Here is a 26036-nt window from a genome sequence, read left to right on the forward strand (position 1 = left end):
GCTAATGAGCAGTGAGAGCCTTTTAAGGAACTGAAACGTTGCATTGTTATGATTTGGGAAACAAAAGCTGAATAAGAACTGTAACACTTAACTATGGCATCCCACTTTATTTTTCTCTAATGCAGGCTAAGCTGCCTTACAGCAATCTTTTAATGTAATGATTGAGACTATTATAGGAAATACTATACAAAGCAACATTTTTTTTTTTTTGCAGCCTAAATAATAAGTAGGGCAAGGTTTTAAATGAGGCTAGAGTAATGAATGCTGTACAATAATTTTGATGATAAATTTCCCCGGAGGATAAAGTGGAAGAACAGAAGCAGGCTGTATTTAATCATGCAAAGTTAAAGGAATGGAGACCAACAAATATTTATAGAAATGTACGGATTTTCTAACCTTCTCTGAGATATTCTTGCCCTTTTCACCTCAGAGACTTAGCAGGAATTCAGGTCTTTCGGTGTGTAATAATTAGGAGTAGGAATTGATCACATAGGGTCAAGTGTTTCTTTGATGTAGTGCACAGAAATTCCTGCTTCCTTGCAGGCTGGAGGACTCAAACAGTAAGACATTTGTTTTTCACAGCTATTTCATTCATCAGTGAGTCTGAAAAGCTTGCTTTGAGCAGATACACAGCATGGGATGACATATTCTGCAGCTGCTCTTCACCTAGTACTGACCCAAGGAGGTGTGTCCCCTCCGCAGAGCAGGGCACTGTGTGGAGATACCAATTCCCAAAGCACTATAGTTGCCTTTGTGCAGTTCCACGTGCAGAATAAGAAAAGGCCTGTGAACTGCATTGCAGGGATGTGATTTCGGCTTTCATGTGCTGAGCAAGCTCAAAATCTTTGCCCCATGCTCCATCACCAGGCATAGACCTGCCCTTCCCATGCCTGTACCGAAGGCCATCCGTCCTCCTCTAAGCTGTGGTTTCTTCTGGTCTTTGTTGTTTGTCTTGAGGAAACAAGCACGACTTCAAAAACTAACAGATAGACAAAAAGTCACTGCTCACATCTGTTTTAGCATGTTCCTGGTTGTTCTGCACAGGTGCATACGGCTGTGGTAGAGTTAGGCAATCACTCCATAAAGTGTAGGGTTGTGTTGCTTTGTGCATTTTTTTAAAAACCATTGTTAAATGTATGGTTTTTCAGTGGACTTCAGCTCAACCTATAATAGTATTCACTCAGCAGAGGCAAAAACCTGGAGATTTCTGTTCTGCTGTTCAATACTTAAAGCATATATTGATTTCCAATTTAAGTGTTAACTTTTTAGCTCTTAGAAGTGCTCTTGATATCAATTTTCACCTTGCCTGATGTTCATTATATGCTGAACGTTATGACAGCGAGTAAGCTCAGATCCCATCTGGAGAGACAATTAGTTCTAGTGACTTCAAGATTGCAATGTGCAAAGATTTACTTGTCCTGTGTAAGCATTGTGGTAGCATGAAATATCTCTGTTTGAGGCAATGACCTGAGAAATGCTTTCATTCTGGCCTGGTGCAGCCTTCCTCTAGTTTCTTAGTCTGCGTAGTCATCTCTGAAATCATAGAATAAACTAATAAATAGCTCTGTTTATTACATTCATGTTGTTTCAGCATAATAATTCATAGCCAATGAGCCCGAGGTTCAGGGCTCAGTTTGCTGGGTGGCTGGGCTTTGTTTAAACAATAAGACACACATGATAAGCAGTGTGATTATGCCTCCAGTAGTGTTAGGAGGCACAAGGTCAAAAGGCTCAGTGACTTTAACTACCTGAGAAGTGCCGTGTAATCCCCTGCAAATGGGCTGTCTACAATGTCTTATTGCTGTATCAGAGAAGGAATTATTTCTTTTTAAAGGCAGCCACATGAATTCCCTCTGTAATTGGCACAGGGCTGACATCACTGGCTGCCAATCAGAAATCCTCTTTGTCTTGGATTTTAACACCTTAATTTCAAGTTCAGGTCATCTGAACAAATGGATTTTGTTAAAATGATGTTTTATCCTCTTTGTACTCAGAGTCCCATCTGCTTGCTTTGTGCTCTGTGTGTGTGTGTGGTGAATTGCTCTGCAGTAGCTTTTGTATCATCATCAGGCACTAAACAGTGACTGCAAAGTCTTTGCAGAGCTGGTGACATGGGAGCCATGGCCTGACTTGTAGTGCCTAGAACATTACTTAGGAACTCAAGGGAGCAAGGGGAGGGCAGATAAGCACCTCAGGATGTGGACAGCATGGCTGCGATTTCAAAATCAATGCGTAGCCATCGAATTCTTTCAGCCTAGCACTGTCTTTTCCTTTTTATTGGCAAACATAACATCAAAATAATAAAATCATCCTGGTTTAGAGTTATTGTTAATAAAATAATACACATGGGTCACAGCTTTACTAGCCTGAGCAGATGAGGAGCAGGCTATGAGGATGCTGTTTATCCTGGTTATACTGAAAGGACTGTTGCTGCTGTTTTGGAAGGGAGATCCCAAATGGAGAGATTTCCCCCTTGTTTCTTCCCACTTGAAGCCCCAACAGAAGTGAAGATAAAGGCACAGCCTGGGAAATTCTCAGCAGCCCCTTGGGCTGGTTTCATGGGCTTCCAGACAGCAGCTGCTCCTTCAGAAGGGGAAAGGAAAGCCTGCATGAAATCCTATGGTCCCTCCCAAAGAATGTTTTTCCTTTGGGTAAATGGAAGCAGATGCCAGAGGTCATGGCTTCTCTGTGTCTCAGTCAACCAGTGGGTGGGGAGTGCAAAATCCATGGTCGAGGGGATGCTGTGGAAGTTGCTGTTCAGTTGTAGTGAGTTTTAGGGACAAAGCAAGAGGAATTACCATCCTATCAGAGGGCAAAAATTTGACAAAGAGCTTTAAAGGCTTAAAATAAATCTATCTTCATAACCTGACTGATGTACTTTTCTCCTTAGGTATGTTATAGAGGTAATGATACCTCTACAGTGAACTCAATTAACCTTCTGCAGCCTTCTGTGTGACAGGGACTCCTAAATCAACTATTTTATGAGTGCATGTGCAAAATTTGAAGCTACTCTGAACTTAGCATTAATGAATGCCATTTCCTAATTAGTGCCCATTTGATCGTTTGTTTGTGGTTTTTTTTCCAGTGAGAAAGACATGGTGGCTGTGAGTGGGATGTAGTGTTCATGGTTGAGAAGAGATTTCCACACAGGAGTGAGGTAACTTATTATTATTATTATTATTATTATTATTATTATTATATTGAGAATCTGGTGGTTTATGTGGATATCTTTGGAGTTTCCACTATTCAGTGTTGTTATAACATGATCTGGAGGAATTTAGCTTTGGTTCTCTATGTTTTTTTTTTTGTATAAATGGTCATCCACTGATGATAAGAACAATGTGACTCTCCGCTACCTGATACCCAGTGCATTTCAAGTGTCCTTTATAAGTGCTATGAGAAAATATATAGGAAAAAACCCTTATATATTTAGGCTTCCATGGCTCGATTTCCCTACAAATCTCCTCTCTGCTCTGTGATACATTCTAGTATGTGCACATCATATCAGGAGACTCAGTACTGTTTGCTCCTGCCTGGCTTCTGAGATCTTTGCATGAATACATGCTATACAGAGTGAAATGTTTCATCTGGGAGGGAGGATGTCAGCAATAAATGAGAAAACAAGAGAAATGGATGATGCCCCATAATGCATACCCTATAATATAATCATTGTTGTTTGATAAAAGAGACACTTGGAGCAACTCTCCGTGCCCTGCTAGGTATGTCTGGATTTATTATTCAAAAAGGCACAATCAAATCTCTTCATTCCGTTGACAAATGAGTGCTATTCAATTCCGTATCTGCCTCTTATTTATAGCATATAGAGGGGTGATTTATATGCTGGCTGCAGATCTTCCAAAACAGTTTTAATTAGCAGCATTGGCTATTAGAATGAGAGTCCTTTAGCTTCCTTGTAATATGCATCCCCTTAAAGCTAAACAAGGATTTTACTCTTTGCCAGGCAATGCCTCTCTATTTTTTTTTGTAATTCCAGCAGGAAAATGTATGTGTGCTTTAGCAGTGAAGGTTGTATTCCTGTTAGCAGCTCCAAGGGGCAGGCAGCGGAGGTCAAGGAAAGTAATGCCATTTATTGCTGAGCCTTGGGGAAACAGGGCAATCCTTGGGGCATCAGCACTAACAGCACACGGGAGCTTGCAAATATCAGGAACTCGGTTTTGAGGACAAAGTAAGCATCAAAGACAGCAAGGCCAGCTGCTCAGGCTGCCAGCAGGAGCATTTTGGGATTCTGCTCTGAATTTCTGTGTGCTTGGAGGAGCTGAGAAGGCAGGAGCCCCCATCTCAGTGTGTCCTGTGGCTGGAATGTTCACAGTGTTGTTTTTGCGATGTGCACTGTCTGAGGGTGTAAGTAACCATTCCCCCAGCTGTTCCTCATCCACAGAGCTGCTCTGGCTCGTGGGCTAATTGGTACCCCTGAGGTACAGAGCAGAGGCAGCCACAGCACGGGGGGCAGCTCGGTAAAGGCACTAGTTTGAGTGTCTATTATATTCATGCATCTGATAGGAATGTGATCCCTTTGAGACCTCAGCCTATCTGTCAAACCTGAGATCAGCCAACAGGTTCAAAAGTTATTTGGGGAAGCAATGACTGACAGAACAATTGCAAGTCTCTTGTTTTTTTCCTGAGAAACCAGGCTAAAAAGCGCAGGAAACATAAAGAGTATTTTTTGTGCTTTATGCAGTGTGTGTTGCATGCAGAATGGTCTGTTGTTGTGCTTCCACTGATCTTTTTTTGACATAAGCAATGCAGTCATTCTGTCTTTGCATCAAATAAGTCTTTGTACTACTTGTCACCAGCTCACAGTGTCTCTGTATGTGTGTAAACTTGGTGTTTGCTACATCCCCTCATGACTACTGTGCTGCTGCCTGCAGCTGGGCGGTTCTGCTCCCTCTCTGCTGCTTTACAGCAGCTCTGTCAGTGACATTTACTCTGGAGAGTAAGAAAACCTTAGAAAATCTGAAGTTGGAGGTTGAAAATAATTTTAAAAGAGAGGACATGAGAACTGGACCTGGTCACAGATGCTTGATGTCTCTACCTGTCCTTCCCTGGGAGGAGGTCAAGGAAACAAGGCACAGCTGAAAGAGAGGAGGCTGGATGAAGTTCATCACTTCCCTGCAAACATTGTGTCTGTGGTTCTTGGGAGACTGATGGGAAAATGAGGAATTAGGAAATGAAGACATAAAAAATCCTGCTAGAAACAAGCCTGAAATTGATGTGGTCAGAAGGAAGGAATGGAAATGATTCCTGTGGTTTGCAACTGGAAGATGATGGGCTCTGCATCCAGGACAGCATCACATCCACGGGTAATTCACAAATCTGGGAAAAAAAAATCACAGTTCTCTGGCTGAATACAAGTTAAATTTATTTTTTTAATCTGCAGAAGTTGTGTATAGGTATTTTATTTCCTTTTCTAAACATGTTGATAAAGCACATTAGTTAAGGAAGCTTTCAAATTATTAACATCTTTGGTTCTGTCTTTGAGCCAAGTGAGCAAGATTTGGTGAGCTGTCTTTGGATATTACACTAAGTGCTTTTCTACTGCAATTCTAATAGAGTGTAGGGCTGAATTTGATAGTGTTACCTATTAGTGATTAGAAAGTGAAGGGCTTTCAGTGTGTCTGTACTGCAGACACACTTTGATTGATAGATTGAGCATTATGCATTTAATATTTTTAAATTTTGCTTTAAAGTAATGACATTCCTTCTTAAAATTCCTCTTTTCCCTAACATTTTGAAAACATTTTGATGGTGTGAATTGGGAAGAAAGAGGAGAGAGAACATTTTTGCTCATAAACACTTAAATATTAAATTGTACATTACTCAGTGGTACAGGCTGAACTCTGCTGGAGAAAGGTACTTTTAAATTACAAAAATATTAACACTGTAATTATTGAGCATGGATAATAGTTATGAATTATGGATCAGCCAGGTTAGCAAAGTCACGGCTACCTAATAGAGAAAGGTATGATGGGAACATGTGGGAAGATGATTGAGGATTCCCGCTTAATGTTTTCATACGCTCTCCTCAGCAAAGGGGGCTGCAGCTCCTCTGCTGGTCCCAGAGAGCTGTGAGAGCTCACCAAGGGCTGGAGCATCACTGCCTGTGCTTCAATAGGACAGTCTCTGTGCCACGATGGCTTTTTGGTGGCCAGCCCAGCTGGAAGACCTTTGGTACTGAGCTCTGGGTGACACTGTCACTGACTGTCACCACTGAAAAGTCCTGGCGTGCTCCAAGGCACAGAACCTGCAACGGGAATTGCTGGGGCTTGTAATCCTTGTCTTCCTCAACAAGGCTGTGGAGGGTTAAGGACCAGGGTTCTGTCTTTGCTGGATAAAAGTCATCTGGACAAAACAACTTCCCATCACCTCCTCTCAGTTCCCCTCACTGTAAATGAAGATACAGCCATGTCATACCTCTGCAACATGTTTTGACATCCATGAAGGGAAAGTGCAACCCCAAAGCACTCAGAGAATATCCTACTGCCATGTGACTGTGACAGGAATTCCAGCAGCACTCTCTGTTAGTTTTTTTTTTTTTCTCTGTGTCTTGAGGTTGCTGTGACAAGAAGCCCTGCCTTATTCCTCTCTAGCTGTTGGTGTTAAACCACAGCTGCTCTTCTATCAGTTTTCCAGTTTTTATCTACCCAGCTTCTTGCTTTTCTTTCAGCCACAATTATTTTCTCCAGACAAAACCAAGGACTTTTTTTACGTAGTTTTTTATAGGAGGGTTGTAATATATTTGAATTGTTTGCCATAAACTTTTGAAATTCAGTGACCTTTGTTAATCAGGAAGGGGCTTTTTGAGGTCTACGGGCAGAATTAATCATATGTAAACTGTTTGCTTTAAAAAGTCTCTTACTGAATGTGGGATTTCACAGGTAGCCATGGAAAGGTCAGAGGCTGGAGGCAGAAGCTGGGAGCAGCTGGAGAGCGCTGCAGGGGGACAAACCTTCTCAGGGCAGATTCAGAAGTAGGGAGAGATGTGTGCTAACATATGGTATTGGGGAGAACCCCTTAAGTTTGAGAGACTGGCTTCAAGCCAGAAATTTGGAGTACCTAAGGAAACAATACACAAACTAGCAGCAGTAGCCTTGGTAGCAGTGATTATGGGGACCTTCCAGCTCTGGGTTGAACCCATGGAAGAAAAAGAGTTCATTAAGAAAAGGGCAATTGTTAAAAGAGTGTCATTGATACCCTAAAGGCTGCAGTGTCTTGGCGTACAGGGTCCTTGCTAAGGAAGGTCTTTCTCTGAATTTGAGAGGACTCTGCCAAACCCCTTAATGTGGGTTTAATGTGTTTTTCTGTACTCAGTGGTGGTTTTTACCTGTGAGCCCTTGGCATGCTGTGTCTCGATGAGGCTGATTTTCAAGATGTTTCACAAATTAGGTGCACTGCAGTGAAGTGTTTGGTTTCCTACCATGCAGCTCTGTTGTTCATCCCCCTTAGCTTCTGCAGATGATGCAGTGGAGCCTGTTCTCAAACTTCTTTTCAAATTTTTATCATGTCTTGCATAATAATTGCATTTTGGGTGACAGGCAAGCACATTTGGAGGGTTTCATTTACAGAAACACATCATGTGAGAGAAAGGGGGGTCTGCTGAACTTCTTTGCCTAAACAGGAGGAGGACTCCTTCAGCACTGCTGGAGGGAGGGAGATGCCACCCCACCAGCCACCCATTTGCAATGTGTGCTTTTCACTAGGGATGTATTCAGGGCCTGATTTTAGGACCTTGCTCCAGGATGGCTCAGAGCCCAAGGGCTGCTCCGGGCTCATCCTGCAGCAGTGAAGCATGGGCTTTGCTCTTTCTCCTGATGATTAAAGAACACAGCTTTTTCTTTAAAGAGTTAATGCCACAAAAACATTAATGGAAAAGTTATGGACTAGAAACATTTCCATCCAATCCAGAAAGTCTGAATATGAATGATTTAAAGACTATGGAAAAGCATAAAGATGTTGAGGTGAATTTACTACTTTGTTCAGTACATAGATTGTGTGAGTGGTCTTCAGTATGAATTAAAGAAAGGTTCCAGTCATGAGATATTACAGTTTAATTCAGACATTGGTACAGTCAGAGAGAGGACAGTAATGTATTGCACAACCGGATAGGATTTCCATACTGGATTGCACCTGTGATCTATATGGACAGTGCTGTGTCTGTCAGGACAAATAATGTGATAGAGCATAACAGGCAGCTGTGGAAGGATTTACCTTGAGCAAGCTCTATCTGCTAATAGCTGGCTCATATCCCAACCCTAGCTGTGAGAGTTCATTGTTACAGTGTCCTATTGGATGTGAGTGAGGATGTTCTCCTGACCTTCATCAGTCTCAAGGCATTAATGAATCACTCACATCTGCCCCTTGTTCATACCAACCAGCATCAAGTTCTGCAGGACAAGGTGTTTAAAGACACACAGAACTTTTTTGAAAGGCAGTTTGAAATGCTATGCTGTCAGTCATCTGTTGCCATGCTTTTGTACTGAGGAGATGGTATGTTGCAGAGCCCAAGCTATTTTTGTTAAACCACTCGCCACTCAAGTATACTAACCCCCATCAATTTTTATTCATCCCTTCTCCCAGTTGAAGAAGGTACTAGTTTTCTTTTCCTCTAAAAATATTTGCAGATGTTACCTAGGCTTTTTAACTGTTTTTTTCCTTTTTCCTTTGTGAGGTCAGGTGTGCCAGTTTCAGTCAAGACTGGATAAACTTCCTGGCTTGGTATTTTAAGTGTCATTTCTTGTTCCAGTCTCTCTAGATCTTTGCTTTGACTTTTGACCACTTCTGTTTACAGACCTGTGACTAGCCTGGGGCTTTTATTTCTCCTAGAAAATGTGGAGGAAATAGAGGTGGCAGAGGAAGATCACTGTGCCTGTGCGATGTGTGTGCTAGATTTGTTTGAGCCTTCTGGAGACTTTCTTCCCTCCTGATTTTTTTTTCCAGTTTAAGACTTTCCAGCAATGGCTCTGATGTAATCCCAGTGCTCTGTCTCTTCCCATTTTTCGGCTGAGAAAGCTTTGCACTGTGTGTTACGGAGGCCATCAACCCGGGGTCTATTGCACATCAGCAGTCCGCCGGGTGTTTGCTGCTCTCTTTAGGAACAGCATTCCCAGAGCTGTGCCGTGAGGAGTGTAGAGAACAGATGGGCCAGGAAAGTACCTTGCTCTCGGTGGGTCTGGAGAATGAACTCATTATCCAGCCAGTGGTCTGTCACACCAGCCTCATTTACCAGCGGCTGGTGTAAAAAACAAACCCTGGAAAGCAGTGCCTGGCAGGGTGTGAGCGCAGTGGTGCCAGCGCGGCGGTGTCAGTCAGTGAGCAGCTTGTTGGGTATGAGGGATAGGGAGGAAACCTGGGAAGGCAGAGAGTTACAAACAGGCATGAAACAGCTTCATAAAAATGACAGGAATACCGGCTTTTGGGAATTCAAAATGTCATGTAGAGAGGAGACACATTTCAAGGCGGACTCTGCGAAACTTCCATTTCTTTAGGTGGTACCTTCTCCAAGTATTTCCTAAAAAAAGCCATTAAGTACTGACAAAACATGTTTAAAAAACATGATGTTCAAACAAACAAAAAAAGGCATGGACTTCCCAGACTATGTTATATTGAATAGGTAACGAGACAGGTTTCCATCTTTCTTCTTTTCAAATGCCAACTGAGAAAAACCTCTGTGTTCAGCCTCCCATGCTGACATCCTGCTGAACTCAAACCACCTGAGACACATAACATCTTCCTCCTTGTTCCTTGCCTGCTTGTCAGCAGGGAGCACACTTTGCTAGAAGCAAAGGGTGCAGTTTTGAAAAGCCAGTAGAGGTGAAACTCTGGGATTTAGCCAAAGAAATTGTTTGAGAATTTTGGGGTTTTCCTTAAGAGTTTGTGGTGAAGGATTGAGGATTGCAGAAATCCTCTGTAGCTGCTGCTTTGGTTGCTGTTAAAGATATGGAAATTTTTGGGATGGTTTATTCAGAGGAATATAAAAAAAATGTCAGAGCTGGCAGCAGTCTTGGAAAGGGAAAGTGCAGGGTGGAAATGCTTTTGTTTATTTGTAGTAAAATCTGTAAGAGGTATGGGGAAAATTGTTGTCTCTGGGTTACTCTGTGGGTTTGTAAGTGTGTGATTGATAGTGTGTTAATAGTATTAAGCTCCCTGCTCTAATATTATCACTGAGAAATCTGGCTGGAAATTATTTGACTGGTTGTATAATCCCAAGATTTATGCAGGCAGAGCACACAGTGTGTGCGCTGCTGTCGTGTGGAGAGGTGTCCTGCACCCACATCAGAGAGTCTCATCAAGTAAACGCACACTTGATCAACCAGATCTCCTGTGCTGGAAAAGTGGGAGGACACTATAGTTTTGAATTAGGCAGAATTTTGTATTTTTACAATTCATAAAGACGCCAAAAATATGTCCCCACAGGCTACTGCTGGGGTGTTTTTCTTTCAAATGAGTACCTGACGCAGCTGGCATGGTGCTGGTGCGTAACCTTTGCAATAGGTGAAGAGGCTGGAGGCAGACAGATGTTTCAGCGTTGCTGGCCGTGGATTGTGCATTCTGTGCCCGTGCAGATGGTCCTTTGTAGCCTCTCCCTCCCAACGCCCCATCCCACCTGTTGGCACTTACGGTACGTCTCAGAAGAATAGCCGAGTTGCCGGGGAGAGGAAGACAAAAAGATACAGCAGCACTTCTGGCTGTGAAACAAGGCAAGCTGTGTGTAGTGCATAGCAAGGAAGCCAACAATTAGGGCTCTCTCCAAAGCTGGAGCTTTGTGTCCTGAATCTGGTAATTCACCAGATTGTGGCATGTATGGAATTACTGAGGATTTCTTTCTTTCCTTTTTTTTTTTTTTTTTTTTTTTTTTTTTTAATGTAAGGGAGTTTCTGTCCTGAGAAAAATTAGTTGATGCTGAATTGGATTTGGTTCTCCTTCTGCATGCTTAGCTTTATAGAGAAAATAAAAAAGGGTAGAGAAGAACACATTGACTCTGGAAGCCACCTCTTACAAGCCTGGCTTCTATCCTGCCAGCCCATCCTATGGAAATGAGCCTCCCACCCACAGGGAGCAGCTGAAGTGGACAAGCCCCTTTGCAGAGACAGTAGCAGAGATTTATTAGAGCAGTTTCAGTGGGGTTTGCAGCAGACTGAACCTGTGCTGTGTCCCAAGGGGACATCTCCTTACTGCCTGGCTGGGACCAGACATTCACCACTGCACCTCATCTCCTGCTTTATCCTCACAGCAGGAGTAGGAGTGCTGACCACTCCCTTTCAGTATCAGCACACGTCGGGGTGGCTTCATGCCTCCATCCAAAGCTGGAAATAAAACAGGATAAGCTCAGGCCTCAATGTGATTCATATCACTCCATTCTGCAGGTGAAAGAAGTGTCTAGAAGTGAGATATAAAGCTGTGGGAACATCACTCAGCACATCAGGCTTCACTGCTTCCCTTAATGGTCTGTGGGGACTCTGCCAGTCTGGGCAGTGAGCTGGTACAGGTTGGCCCAGCATTCCTCACCTCAGAAGGACCACACTGACTCCCAGCAGTAGGAAAATAAAGTAGGAGTTATTTTTTCCTAATAAATCATACCTTGCAGTTATAAAATGGAGTGCTGACTCCTGCTGATGTTTGAGTTGGTTTGGTTTGAGAGCAGGAGAGCTGTACAGCAGGGAGTTTGTAAGGCAATGCACCATGTGGACCGTCACAGCTGTTTAAGGAATAGCACTGTATCATGCAAAATATTTTGCAGGCAGGCACTTTGCAAACCCTGGAAAGTGTTTTACAGATTCTTCTGCAGAGGAAGTTGCCATTCAGTAGCATGGTTTATTTATTTTGTTTGGCTTTCTTAGGTTATTAAACATGTTTTATTTATAGAGTGTGCTTTCTAGAGAATCATCTGCATATATGTTCTTAAATAAAACACGCAGGACTCTGTGGGCACTGGGTTGCTGTTTGTGTGTGTTGGATCATGTCGGGTACCAACAGGCAGCACCATGGGGTTTGTAGGTACCCTAGAGCTGTGCATGGAGGTGCTCAGTGGTCAGCTGAAGAGAAGAATCACAGAATGGGTCAGGTGGGAAGGGTCCACAGTGGGTCATCTGGTCCAACCTCCCTACTTAAGCAGGGTTGTCCCAGAGCACATGGCACAGGATTGCATCCAAATGGTTCTAGAATATCTCCAGGGACATATTCAGACTCCACAAGCTCAGAGCTGAGCTGATGTCTCAGAGCTTGTGGAGAGAGGCGTGCGTGTGGCTCGTGAGCCCAATGCATGGCTGCGAGTCTCGGGCCATTCCCTATTCCACAACACGGCTCCTCACCTGCTGCAGCCCTTTTACAGTTGTTTTTAATGGTAAATCCAGAATTACTAACTTTGCCCATAATCCTTTCAAGCATAAGCACGGAAGGATCTTGCTAGTAACCTTGTGTCATCAAAAAGTGTGAATTCGTGTGTGTATGAATGTTTGCACCATCTGTTCCCTTTCCTGCAGCACAGGGTGAGATTTTTGTCTCCTTTGCTCAGTTCCAAACAGGTATGTGTGATGCTGATGTTCACTCTGACATAGTACAGATTACACAGGTTTTTTCCCACTAAACATACCAATACATGGGCACAGGTGTATCAATGCAATGCAGGCAGAAATCTATTCCGATAATAAACACCCTCCTGCCTTTATCTCCTCTTGTCATCCTCTTAATTAAATTGATATTCCTAAGATGTATTCAATTTAGGATTCGGGTTTTTTCCTACTGAGAAACCCAAGTAGAAGGAATTACGTGCATAATGGTGTGGCCAGCTGGCAGAGCTGTACAGAAACACAATTTCTGCATTTATAGCTAGGTTTTGTCCTAGCAATCCTCAAAGCAGCCAGTGGGCAAGGAAACCCTGCTTATAAGAGCAATTTCCCATGATTATTAAAGCCCTGAAAGCTGAAATCAAATATTGCTAATCTGCCACTCACAGTGCTTTGACACTGAGCCATCACAAGGAAAGAAAAGTGTAGTTTAAATTATACTTTGACTGTAATGAGTTTTGAGAAAACTGAGATTATCATCTAGAACAAAAGTCTCCAGTTGGTGTCACAGAATGAATTGAAAGCTCCTTCTCTCTTCATCTAAACCCTTCTCTGTGTTCACACACCAGCTGATTTCTCTGGAGTAGGTTGTCTGCAGAAACCTTCCCCAGAGGTTTAGGTGTGGTTTGGGGCATCAGAAGCCATCTGCAGTGTGATATGTTTAGCAAACAGCTTCTGGGGCAGAGGGTTTCATCTGCTTGGCAGTCTGTGACATTCCAGGGAGGAGAGGCTTGCACCTGGGCTGTGGTCCTTGCAGAAACACAGCAGAATGCTGGCTTGAGCACCCACAGGGTGAGGCAGAAGTGTGCTTCCAAGGATGCTCGGCTCTTCGGGAAAGCCACCCTTTGCAGATAATTCTGGCTGCGCCACAGTGCTGGAGGTTGCTGTTCTCTCAGAAAACAGAGGAAGCCTTAAGGACTCCCAGGTTCCACAGGCTAATGCATCCACACCTTGCCAGCTGGGTTTCCAAATTTCATATCATCCAACTGCATCATTCCCTCAGTCATTGCTGCTCCAAAAAGAAGCCCAAGGGCTGTTTTATGCAATCATTGATTCAATCAGGATGCAAATGAGGTCTTAAAAGTATATGTATAACGTGGGACAAAATTTACATGTATAGATGGAAACCTTTCAAATGCCAAAATTTTGTAGCTTAGGCTATTATAGTTTATTAAAATGAGCTGTAGATTTTGTGTGGCAGCATAATTCACAGTTTTCACATCTTGGCATTTCAAATAATTTTAATTAAGCACTAGATTTACAATTTGTTCCACAAGTAATACAGTTTGCTGAGATTATGCATATTTTCTGTAGTTTTGATTTTACTACTGTATTCATTTAGCTCAGCAAATTTATAAAACTAATTAAAACAGAAGTACTTTTTTGATTCAAATTTTGAATGAAAAACAAAGATCTAATGTAAAATGATACTTGCAGAGAAATTAAGACTGATTGCAGCTCTATAGGTATTTTATAACTTGGTTTTTTAAACTAAAAGCAATTATTTTATAGCAGACTCTTGGCATGGCTGTATTGTTTTCATATTTCGAGATGCCAGAGAGTGGGAGATTAGGATGCAATTCAGCAACACACTCAAACATGTCTAACATTAACCATGGAATTAGTCCTCATTGAATTCACTGGATTTCTTGTTTGCTGAAACACTTTGCTGAACTGAGTTGGAGGTTTAGAGCCAGGTACCACTTCAGGTACCAAGGCAGGTCATGCTGCTCCCCAGTTCTTGTTAAGTCTCGTGTCACTGAGGGAGGGAAAAGAATGCGCTGTTGCCAGGCCATCAGCATCTGGAAGCAGCATCTCCATGCCAGGATTTTTCTGTGTCTTTGGAGCCCTCCTGTCCCACTGACAGCCAAGCTTCGTTACGATACGGAGAGCAAGGAACGTGTAAGGTTGTTTGAACTCATTTGATGACATGCCATTGCAGGTTTAAACACCAATTACCACGTTTCAAGTGACAAATCTGGAGGGAAAAAAAGATGATCATTTAATAAATTTCTTATGAAGGCAAATGACTTGTACATAAATCAAACTGCTTCATTAAGGGGGAAGCTCAGTCAGCTGAATACAGAGGTGACAAAGGTTAACTCCACAGTCGTGACACCAACTCTCGTGTCATTTCTCCCGAGCTCTCGCGATGAGTCATGGCTGCAGTAGTGCCTGGTGTCTCCATCCCCAGCTCCTCTGGCAGCAATGACATTTCTTATATCACCTTTTGCAGCATCAAAGGCAGTCTAAATGTTAGGAGAAACTCATAATCCTACTTTGACAGAGGTGAATTGGACTTCTGCTCTTTTTTCCTGTGCATATCTGTTGAAGCCGCAGTGCTCCCAGTGCCCCAGTGATGTGTGCAATTCACAGTCAAATCCTGGTCCTGCTCTCTTCCAGATCCTAGGAAAGGAACATATCTATCTCAACTGATGTCCTTGCTGTGCTGTGAGCTTGTGCTTTTATCTGCACCCCTATTCCATGCCATCTCTGTGTTTTCTCCTACTGCCTCCTTGCCCACTGTACTCAGTGGCAGCTGTGGCTGTTTCAGGGTAGCCCATGTGAAAGGTGTTTTCAGGACCCATCTCCCACGTCTGGGCACTCATGGACCACCCTGCACATCTCAGGGTGTTTGTCTGATACCATTTTGACTGTCCCAAAGACAGCAATTTGGATTTTGGCCTATTTCACAAGCTGATGTGTACCTTGTGTCGTAAATACAGAGGAAGAAGTTGCATGATGCTCTCGGAGTTGGATGAGCCGTCCCCGTTGTTTTCATCTTGTTTGCAAATGCTGTGTTATTGTTTTATGGCCTGTGCTTTGGGAGTTTGTGAACAGTGATGGGGATGACGGGTCATATCAGCTGCTGTGAGAACAGAAAAAAGCACAGAAAGGTTTTGGCCACACAAAGACAAAATGGGATTATTTTTCAGTGCCTTTGAAGCTTTTAGAATCCACGAAGATGTGGTGAAGATTTTAAATAACCCCAATAAAGAATTTACGTGTCCTTTTGACCCCATATGGTCCTTCCCTCTGCGATTCCCTGCTCACGTGTGCAGCCTGACTCTCTCTTAATTTACTTATACCTTGAGCAGAAACAGGGCAGGCAGAGAAAGGCAGCACGAACACCAACCCACCATATGTTGTTTCTAATGATTGAGAATAGTGGGTGTGCGCATCGGTCTCCTAACATATTCCGTAGGCCAGGGGCCTGTGGCACTACAGCTGTTGTGCTTTTATTTCCCCCCGTATTCTCCCCTCCACTGCTGAGATCCGCAGCCAGGAAGTTGAGGATGCTGTTGCTGTGATACGCCTTTGGAAGACATCTCTTCCGCGAGGATGAGATTGCTGCCACTTACTCCCCTCTGAGTTACACAGCCCAGCACCAGTGCCAAGTGGCAGGGAACATGGTTGCAATTTGTGAATTTCAGTTTTTTCCCCCACCTCCAGCATTAAGTACTTTTGTTCTCATCCCTGTGTCAGAATCCATCGCGTTTTTCAGATTTGGGGTTGGTCCCAGTGCACTGCTGCTTTTGCACATGGATGTATTGCAAGGTAGTGCCTAAGATCCACAGTGGGAAGAGACAGGAGAATGGTGTCATCCCACTATTAGTTCATATTTTTATGAAACGGCAGGAATTTGGAATATAGCTCTTTTAATGTCTCATTCAAGCAGACAGCAACATTGAAATGTGTTTTATTTGATGCCCAAGAGACACGCCGCTAGCATTTATAGTGACAATAGAAATCTACTTGTATTCCAAACTCTTCAGGAGAAACATTGATAGCTTTATTCAAAATATCGGCACTCAGAGTTGCTGAATCGCGTTCCCAGAGCGACTGTCCTGGAGGAAAGTCGTCTCAGTCCTATTTCCAAGAACTAAATAAAGTCTGGGGCATATGAGTCTTTCAGTCTGTACAATAGGGAGAGGATACAGAGAGGGGAGTGCATCAGGATGGTCTCGGTTCTGCCATGGTCTGTCTTTTCCTCCATTTTCAGTGTATAGTTCACCCTTCTTTTAGTGAAAGATTCCCTGCCCATAGCAGACAGGTCGGACTTAGATGGTCTTTAAGGTCCCCTCCAACCCAACCCATTCTAGATTCTGTGATTTTTGGGGAGAGAAGTCATCCACTATGAGTCATTGCATTTTTAGCATTAGGCTGGCAGGGATGCTTAACAACAAGCAATAGGGAGAGCTGGACATTAAATACTTTATTAATCTGACAGACAGTGTTTATTTGTTATCTTTTTTGTTACGGTGGTGAATTATCTGGCAGTAGTGAAGCCCCAGGCATAGGTGACCTTGGGGTGAACCTTGGCCATCTCATTTTGCTGAGGGTTACAGGGAGGCTCATTTCATTTTTATAGAAGAACTCTGAGGTCTCTGTATGAGCTCCACAAGAAGTAGCAAGATTCTGCTATTACATTAAATATAAGACCTGCTATGTGTTAAAATAAAGTGGAAGTCTGCGTTAAACTGGCATAAGGCAGAAATTACCCTCATTCTGAAAGAGGCACTGATACTATGCAGAAAATAGTCTATTTGGAGATCATTTTGCTGATATTTTTTCTGCTGTATCTTTTTTTTTTGGGGGGGGAGGAAAACAAGCTCTTGGTGGCTGAGGAGTTCATTTTCTCCTGCTGCTGCTTTTTTCATTGAAGTCATCATAATCCTCCATTTGTGACATCAGAGTTACTGGCTAGTGAGATAATTATGATTTCACAAACTGAAGATTATGACCTTCAAATGAGGGAGGCACAGCGGGGAGGACAGATTCCTAAGCAACAGCCATCAGATATTTGTGAAATATTTGCAAAAATGTCCTTGCAGTTTAAAAAAAAATGAGGGAGTGAGGGCAGGAGGGAAACATCCAAAAAATATTATCAGCAGAATGAGTTGCCAGCCAGCATTTTTTCCCCCAAGTTTTCCATTTGGTGCCCATGATTCTCTAACCTGTCTCATTTAGCCTTAATGAACACGAGACATTTTTTTAGCATGCCATATGTGCTGTGGTCCTTAGGAAAAAAAAATGCATCCAAATAACTTATTTTTTATGTTCTGACTCTACCCAATCATAATTTACATTTTGCACAGTTTGATGCCCATCTGCAACGTCTTTACTATCAGAAAAGGTAATAAGAAAGGAAGGAAAAAAAAACATAGGAACATGTTGAATGGCTGACACAAGAAAACCTGGTTGGAAGAAAATAATTTTTGTCCTTGTGTGAATAAGCATCTTAGAAAATGGCTTGAAATCTTGCCTCCAGTGGTGGGGTCAGCTGCTGTATCAGGAATGGTTTGAGAAGAGCCCCAGCTGTTTCGGTGTGTCTCTGGGGAGTTTCTTGCACTGTCAGGGAGTGGGTGATTGGTCCCCCCATGGCTGAGGATCAGTCATACATCCTGAAAATGAGCCCTGAGTTGTGTCTCAGCTGGATCCTTACTTGTAATTATGGGACAAGTTATTTAATGACCACAAACTCTCCCCATCCAAAGCTTCTTGAAAATAGTCCGTTCCGAGAAGGTGAAAAGTCTTGAAAGAACATCCATTCCTCTTCAGTTTTCCTTGTCCTTAAAAGCACTGAAATCATGTATTTTAACCTTGGAGCTTGGCAGGAGGAGGAAGAAAGGAAGGAGACACCAAAGGGAGGTCTCAGACCTCTAAGGTCTATTTTTTCCTTTAGTAGTCTGAGTCAGAAAATGTCCTGCATCCCTTGCCTGGAATGGTAGTGGTTCAGGAATGTTTCATTTTGATAACATGAGCTCACAGGAGCTATTACAGTCCAGGTTCCTTCAGTTACCCTCAGTTAATTCATCCTGGATTTTACAAAGTCAGAATTTAAAATCGGTTGCAGTAGTCAGTGCTTTCAGCATTTTCCAGCCTTTGTGCCAAGCTGCCAAGGGTTTGTGACTTACAGCCTCCTTAAATTTAGCAGGTGGCTTAAGTGACCAAAAAAACCCCAGCATTTCTTACTTATAGGACACAGAGAAGAGAAGAGAAATTCCTGGTGTTGACATTAATGGCCAGTGCGCCATTGGAATGTGATGAGCGATGGGAAGCACAGGAGTGTGCTGGAGGAGTACCTGAGGGACCATGTGGTTGGTGATGCACAATCTGGCCACCACCCTCATTGCAGAAAACTTCTTCTTTATATCTCATCTACATCAACATGCATGAGGCTGCTTTGTCAAAGCACAGAGGAAAGGTTTCTTGACACTGGGCTTGGAAGTCAGGGTTTCTCCGTAAGCCAAGACCTCCTCCATGCAGCCAAAGTCATGTTTGACTCTGTTTTCTCTTCCCCCATCTGTTAAATACAGATGTGGTATTTGCACAAAGCTCTGAGATGTAGGAGGTGCTCACAGTGTAGGTGATGTATTGGGGATACTTGAGAGCAGCCACATAACTTTAACTTGGCCACTGGAATGCTGGAGCCTGGAATACCCTGACTGTTGCCATGAGGGCTGCTTTGCAAAGCAGAGAAAGCAAGCTGTCTCCATGTGGCCAATTTACAGTCAGAAGTACAAATCCAATCCAAATCCTTCTGTCCCACTTCAATCCACAGCAAACTGCTTGTGATCAAGATACAGCCTAAATAACTATTTGTATAAAATATTTAGTGACTAATTTCTTGGTACAAGATGCTTTGGAGAATGCTGTAAGCTGCTTGCAGACAATTGAAAAATTAAGAAAGAAAAAGGGAAATTATTGAATATTTTATTCAGTGCACATGATATGAGCAGCTTTAAGGACTGCAGTGTTAAACCGTGAGACAGGAACCTGCAGAGCATCTGAAGCATCTTTACCCATTGGCAGAGAGTAAAGGAGCAGTAGTGCCATGCTGGGTACCACAGGAACAAGTGTGTGTATCAAAACGGAATTAATTTAAAGTTATAGGTTGAAAACATTGTGGTTTGAGTGCAGAACTGACCCACTGACCTCCCTGAGCCTCCCTCCTATGGCTGGCAATGCTCAGAGCAATAGTGGATAATTTTTTTTCCTAGTTAATAAAAAAACCCCTCAGTTTACTTCTTCAATTTCACTTCTGCTAAACATGCATCAGTGGCAATGAACTGAAAAAAACAACAGAATAAATAATACAGACAAATACATGGAGGAGTTCAATTATCATTTTCCCCCACTGAAACTGCCTTTTAACAACTACATCTTCTGACTGACAGCTTATTAATACTAATTACATTAGAAATATGCAACATAACTAGTGCACTGGTACTTTCAATTATCTTCCCTTGTCTTCATGCCTTCCCCTGTGCTCCCAATCCTCCCTTTTCATGCCCCATAACCACTACCTGGGCTGCAGCTCAGAGCTCATGGACCTGGCTGCCCATGAGCAAAAGCCTTTCATTTCTGACATGAACGGCAGGAAAGGCCACCAAACTGTGTGTGTGTTTGTGAGGCTGTGTGAGTGCTCACCGAGGGGACCTTCCAGCCCTGTCAGGGGTGGAAAATGCCTTGCATATTGGGAGGAATTCCCTGTGGAAGTCCTGTGAATTTCCTGTGAAGGTCCTATGAATGGCTGGACTCGATCTTGGAGTCTTTTCCAACCTCAGTGATCTTGTGATTCTATTCTACGATTCTAAGTTCCTTTGGAGGTCCTATGAATTTCCTATGGAGGTCTCACACTGTTTCATGGCCTCCAGACCTAGTTTATAGATAATTTTCATGGTTTTTCCGCAGTGCAGTGATGATTCTGGTGATCAGCCCTGCTGGGTTGATCCAGGCTGGGATTGGCTCCATTAGATGTGGGGGAAAGTTCTGGCAGCTTCTCACAGAAGCCACCCCTGCAGCCCCCCAATACTAAACCCTTGCCAGCCAAACCCCAAACAATCTGCAGTAACTGCTTTGGAGAGCTGAATTGGGAGCAGCACTGACCCAGGTTCCTGGTTTTGCTTCAGCTTTGTTTTAATCTGTACTTAATGAACTGTTAATTGCTTATGCAAATCAAAGCAATGGAGACACTTAAAGTTTATTTATAATGCCTGAAAACATTATGAAATCAATCATTCCAGCTTTTACAGCTCCCATTATTCAACTGTTATTTAGATCTCTAACTTTTTACGTTATATTGCTCTAACAGTTCATGTAAGAAAACAAATATGTTTTGATTTTACTTTTTATGTCAGCTTGCTGATTGCTAAAACATCTATGACAGTTGACATGGAAATCAGGGAGGTTTTGATTAGGCTTTTCTGATATGTAAATGTTTGTAAATGAGTTTTATATATCTTTTAATTTTTTTTAAAGTTCTATTTAAGGAACAGGGAATAGTATCCTATAGCAATTGAAGAAGGAACCTGAGCAGAATGTTCTTGTGAGTAACATGTATTTCAAGGAACTCTAAGAGTAAGCACTGATTACTCTGTGCAGAAAGTTAATGGAGAGACCCGTTAGTATTCAACGAGTATTTACACTGGGTTCTCACACAGTCTGCCTTTGCTATAATATTTCAGAATTACTAAAAGTTAGGCAGGAACCATGACCAGACAGTAAAAAACTCAGTAAAATTAGATTATCACCATGAACTTACAAGTGATTTGCTGTACCAGGTCCTTACACAGCAACACTGGGGCTTGCTCCTTATAGCACTAATAGAGTGGGGAGAATGTCAAGTTTTGTGCCTGCTGACTTTGAGATGCCCTGGGTGAGGCTGGAAGGCAACACAGGGAAAAATAAGATCACCATATCCCTCAAGATATTTTTTTTGTAAAGTACATCAGTAATTTTTTACCTGGTGCCATTAAGAAAGCACCTCTGGGGTTGTAGGGAGCTTGAGATGCTGCAGGTCCCACTGCAGCACATGTGGCTTTGAGCAGCACCCCCTGGGCGGGTATGGTCAGGCACTTCACGGCTGTGGCATTTTTCAGTAAGGAAGAAGCCCAGCTGATGATAAACTTAGCATGTGTCCTCTGTACAAAAGACATAATTTGGACCGACTGGTTCAAATCAAGCATTTGTCTCCTTGGGCACAGAGCGCCCTGGCAGTGGTTTTCTGCAGGTACCTCCCTCTTGAGCTTTTAAACTGAACTTAATTTATAGGGACAGCCTTGCTTTTTCCAAGAGGTGAGATACTGGTTAAACTCCACAGGACTTGTCCCTCAAAGAAGAGGTAAAATTGCTATTTTGAACTGGTTGCTAATTAAAGCTGAATCTTTCCTAGTCTCAGTGTTTTGAGCCCATTAAGCTTTCCAAGGGGTTTCCAGAGTGTGAACACCAGAGTGAAGAGAGGAATAGTTCAGTGTTGGGGTCCTTGTTACCTTTCAGTTTTGGCCTCAAAGAGCCAACCTGATGTTTTTAAACAGCAAGTTTGCTCTTGTGGAGCATCTGCCATATTCTGCAAATCCCATGGCTCTGGATCAAAGGTCAAACAAAAAGCCAGGGTGGAGGAATTGGATCCAAACCTCTCCTGAAATGGGGAGGTGTGTCAGGAGGTTCTCGTGGCTTGTCCATCTGCAGACTTGGATCTCCCATTTGTGTTGTGCCCTGCTGGCATTTCTGTTCAGTTTGATGGAGCTCAAGGCTCTGTTAATTCACCTGTTTTATCTTTGGAAGTAAATTAACAGCTATTTTAGCAGTATCATGGTAAATCTGTAACATTTATTTTGAAAGGGAAAAAGAGCTCAAAAGATTACCAGGGTGTCCAGCTGTGATAATATTACCTGCCTTGTAAAATGCCATAGGTGACTTTGAAGATGTAAAGCAAATTGAGTATTACATTAACTTCCTTCAGATTTGCTAAAATTATTAATTCAGTACTGCCAACTATCAAATAGAGTAGGGTTATTATTTTTTTAAGTATAAATGAATAACTGTTTGTGATACACATGGCAAAGTACTTCCTGCAAATCAGTAAAACCTGGTTTGATTATATCTGTAAGTAGGGGTTGGTATGTCTTTTTTGGTTGGTTTTTCTTGGTGTTTTCTTTATAACATAAGATTATAGTAGCCTGCGTTCACATTCAGCCTAAACAGGCAGAAGAATGAGTACTGCATAGAAATTTGATTTTGTAATGGAATGGTTTTACCTTGGAGATGCACAGGTTTTTTTCAATCCCTTTGCCTCACTGCATGGCAGATTGTGTTACATGTTAATAGGTGAGCAAAGACCACGTTCACATTCAGAGCTGGTCAGTGGCAGAACTGGAACAAAACATTTTAGTGTAAAACATCACTTGCAATTTTGGAAATCTAATTCTCCCTTTTTCCAAATAGGTAGTTTTAGTGGTTTATCTGTTCTATATATAGAATATATCTATAAATGTATATATATAACACTAATATCAATCTTGAAAGGTGCTCTGGTTGGTTCCTCTGCATGCAGATGTTCTTTGGAAGGCACTTGCTTATTCAATTTACACTATTTTAAAGGATACCATTGCTGGGAGAGCATTCCAGTGGTGTCAGTAGTTTTGTTCCTGCCACTTCAGTTCTGGCTTCTTCAGTCTTCATTCCTGGGGGCTGTGGGAAGAATTGCAGGACTTGTTCTTGGAGGACATTGCAATTGCAGTGATTTAAGAGGATGCTGACTCACAGCTCATATTAGCAAAGCTGGAGCGGGTGACACAAAACTATATTTAAATCTTTTTCAACTCTCTTGTTCAGGTTGGAACATTTAATTTCTCTGGTGGAGACGTGGCCTTATTGATTATTCATTATTCCTTAACCTTGACACACTAGAGCAGGCAGTAGAAAGAAAGGGTGGGAATGGACAGAAGCAACTATTTATGCACCACAGTGTAAAGATGGTTTTGGAACGGGGCCTTCCCAGTCAGAGGGGCTCACACCAGAAACCTGAACTCCTGCACTAACAGTGAGGCAGAAAAGGAATGAAACATTTACCCAACAGATTAAGGAAATATAATTATCTGTTGGGGCAGAACCCTAAAGTGTTTTAACCCCAGGACTAATACAGAAATATATTTTCCAATTCAGGTTCCCTGCTTATCAGGCTTGGGTAATGCACATTTCCAGGGCAAGGTGTAGTCGCTGCTGTGATCATCTACCTGCCCCTGCTCTGCTGCCAGTGATGCTTCCAACACAATGAGATCACTGTTGAAATTCCATTGCCTCTTCCATTAATCAGGAGCAGTTTGAAATCGTAAGAGCACTGTAGCATTTCTGTTAATCAATAACTAACTGAGCTATTAATTTTCTACTAGTATATTGTTCTTTAGTGTGCAGAGTGTGAAAACTTGTCGATTACCTGTACTGATCCCACTCAGTGCCCATGAGGGTCAGTGCAGAGATTTCCCTAGACTTCAGTGAGTGTCTAAGGGTGCTCTGAGATGCCCTGTTGGAGGTGGTAAGAAAAGCAGGAACTCTGAAGCTCCTCTCATCACTGCTGTTTTATCAGTTCAAGGTTTTAAAAGGGATTTTTAAACCTAACCCAAATTAATACTGACAGCCTCTGGTTGTGTAGTTCTTAGGCTTTTTTGAAGATACGTTATGACTTTATTTTCCTTAAAAGGTATTTATTGGTAAATTTGATTTAAAACTGCCTTTTCAATGAGGGAAAAAAAAATAAATGTAGCAACAAGAAAGCCAGAGAGGGTCTTTTTACAAGGGCACAGAGTGATAGAACAGGGAGTATAGCTTCAAACTGACAGAGGGCAGGGTTAGATTAGAGATTGGGATGATGTTGGGAAGAAAATATCCCCTGTGATGGTTGTGAGGCCCTGGCACAGGTTGCCCAGAGAAGCTGTGGCTTCCCTATCCGTGGAAGTGTTCAAGGCCAGGTTGGACGGGGCTTGGAATGACCTGGTCTCGTGGAACATGTCCCTGCCCATGGCAGGTGTGTGGAACTTGGCAAGGTTTAAGGTCACTCCCAACCCAAACCAGTCTGTGATTATCTGATATGTATTGTCATTTTGGACAGACACTGCTGACCTTTGTTGGGACCAGGAATTTACATTCTTCCTTGCCAGGGACTATCATTTCTAGAGCAGGAGGAAGAACGGAGACGTGCCCACATTTTCATTGTCCTCCCAGTTCAGTGTGACACTTTTTATGTACCCACCTTTAACATCTGCAGCTGCCCAAGGGGGTCTGGCAGAGACCTCTGCTAGAGGTCTCACCGCATGTCCTGCAGCAGGGCATCAGCTGGAAAATTCAACAGCTACAAAATTCTGCACTAGCAGGGCTCTGATAATGAGTTTAACAAATAATTAGCTGCAGTACCTCTTTGTTTTAATAAAGTACAATAGTTGATGAACTTGCTATGCCACAATTAGGAGCTCATTAGCAAACAAAATTCAAGGGTAACAAACACCTTAAGGGGATGTTTTTAGGAGCATTTAATGAAATCCTGAAATCAGAGCAAGAACTGTGAGGAAATTTAAATTTTCGTCCCCTAGTAGCTACACACCTCCTGCAGGGCCAGGGACAAGGCAGGGTCTGGAAGTCAGGACGAAGGCTCACTTTATTTGCCAAGGTTTGCATTCACTTAAAATTTTAGGCTTTCCATGGCATGAGGGGACTGTCACTGTATCTTTATTTTATTTTTGCCCAGCTAGCAAAATCCATATAGTTTTCCTATTTTGTTGTTTAGTTGAAGGTTTTAGAATAAAGGACACATTCCTTTTGTTATTGTGAGATGAAATAGGGTTTTTTGTTTGTTTGTTGTTTTTGTTTTGGTTTCTTTTTTGTGGTTTTTTTTTTTTTTTTTTTTTTTTTTTTTTTTTTTTTTTTTTTTTTTTTTTTTTTTTTTTTTTTTTTTTGTGAGTTTGTTGTTGTTGTTTTTTGGTGGGGTTTTTTGTATATTTTTCAGTCTCATTGAGGAAATAGTAATCCTAACAAAACTGGCAGAATATTTCTGGGCTGCTTACAAAGCAGTAGGAGATACTTTCTGTGAATCCATGTACTCCACCAAAGAGTGTTTCTAGGGCTTTTTTTGCTATTGTTTCTATGCTTATTTGAAGATGTCATTTTCTGTTGTTAACTCACCTTGTCTTCAGAAATCCATCCCTCATTCTCTCCTTAATGGATAAAGCAATAGGACAAAGAGAGCTGGTTTTACCCTTGTCCTGAGAAATACCTTTCAGAAAATGATAATGGGCTTCTAACAAATGAAAAAGCTGGTTATCATTGGGGAGAATTAATCTTTTCCTTGATTGAGAATACCTATGCCAAATTACAAGCTACGATATCCATCTGCTTGCTGTTATCCAGCAATATAGATTTATTGTGACATTTTGGAGAAGGAGTAAGAAAACATATGAACAACTGCTGTGGTTCATTAGCCCTTTATTGGTGAAACATGGTGCTCAGTGATGTTAGAGGTGCATGAAAAGACAGTCCTTTGGCTGAAATCAGTACGATCGTTGCATTTACAAGGCTGTGTAGAGCATTCCCAAGGACAAGCTCACAAATTAGCTGCTGCTTTATGTTACTTGATTGTGAGGTCGTTCTTTCAGTTGAAACTGGAGTGATTCATCCAGT

At 42.3% G+C, this 26036-nt stretch overlaps 1 protein-coding gene across 13 annotated transcripts in view; it reads left to right on the top strand.

Annotated features, from left to right (window-relative positions):
- Nucleotides 1-26036, top strand: part of DAB1 (DAB1, reelin adaptor protein) — a 434378-nt gene that overhangs the window by 206641 nt on the left and 201701 nt on the right. For 12 of the 13 annotated variants that reach the window (XR_003570677.1, XM_027879046.1, XM_027879044.1 and 9 more), the window contains exon 2: nucleotides 3086-3157. The gene's annotated coding sequence lies outside the window, so the exon portion shown is untranslated. Of the gene's footprint in view, nucleotides 1-3085; nucleotides 3158-4883; nucleotides 5322-26036 lie in introns of those variants that run through there. The other variant, XM_027879051.1, reaches the window with a different exon arrangement.

The sequence above is a fragment of the Empidonax traillii genome, unplaced genomic scaffold (assembly GCF_003031625.1).
Source record: "Empidonax traillii isolate 1590-97213 ecotype Southwest subspecies unplaced genomic scaffold, ASM303162v1 scaffold50:size1795014, whole genome shotgun sequence".
NCBI classification, from domain to species: Eukaryota; Metazoa; Chordata; class Aves; order Passeriformes; family Tyrannidae; genus Empidonax; species Empidonax traillii.